The sequence below is a fragment of the Eimeria mitis genome, genomic scaffold, assembly GCF_000499745.2.
Source record: "Eimeria mitis Houghton genomic scaffold, Emh_scaff1186, whole genome shotgun sequence".
Taxonomy (NCBI): Eukaryota; Apicomplexa; class Conoidasida; order Eucoccidiorida; family Eimeriidae; genus Eimeria; species Eimeria mitis.
This window is the reverse complement of record NW_013568083.1, coordinates 6,009-6,844: the sequence shown is the minus strand read 5'-3', so window position 1 is coordinate 6,844 and position 836 is coordinate 6,009. Positions and strand designations below refer to the sequence as shown.

Genomic DNA, 836 nt, shown 5'->3' with positions numbered 1-836 from the left:
CCAACCAAACGGCACAGATGGAGCCGCCTGGGATCACAAAACACAGCAGCAGCAGCAGCAGCAGCAGCAGCAGCAAAGGCAGCAGCAATAGCAGCAGCAGCAGCAGCAGCAGCAAAGGAGAGGGATTTAACAGAGAACAAACGGCGATGACCATAGACTGAAGGCAGCCATACGGCAACTAGCTAGCTAGCTAGCTAGCTAGCTAGCTAGCTAGCTATACAGCCACATATATAGCTAGATAGCTAGCTAAACAGCTAACCAGGTAGAAAGATATGTAGCTAGCTAGCTAGCTAGCTAGCTAGATCCATAACTAGCTATCTATCTATCTAAACAGCTATCTAGATCCATGTCTAGCTACCCAGCTAACTAGATACACAGCTAGCTAGCTACAGCTAGCTAGCCCCAGCTAGCTAGCCAGCTAGCTAGCTAGCTAGCTAGCTAGCTAGCTAGCTGGCTAGCTGGCTCACTAGGTCCGATTCCCTGACGGGTCGCTTTGGGGAGTGGCCGAAGGGAGCCATCGATGAAGCGACGGGCGCGTGAGAGGCCCGCCCGTAGCTAGCTGTACATACACCACACACACACACACAAACATGCAGCTAGCTAGCTAGCTAGCTAGCTGGTTAGATAGCTAGCTAGCTAGCTAGCTGGTTAGATAGCTAGCTAGCTAGCTAGCTAGCTAGCTAGCTGGGGAGATAGCTGGGGAGATAGCTGGGGAGATAGCTGGGGAGATAGCTAGCTGGCTAGCTAGCTACATATTGCTGGTAGCTAGCTAATAAAATAAAAAAAAGAAAACTGTAAAAAACAAAATAACAATATTATATATTTATTTATTTATT

At 48.3% G+C, this 836-nt stretch overlaps 1 protein-coding gene across 1 annotated transcript in view; it reads right to left on the bottom strand.

Moving 5' to 3' along the window:
* Nucleotides 1-836, bottom strand: part of EMH_0031440 (uncharacterized protein) — a gene marked incomplete at both ends in the record, with an annotated part of 4,649 nt that overhangs the window by 2,358 nt on the left and 1,455 nt on the right. The gene's annotated exons all lie outside the window — the stretch shown is intronic.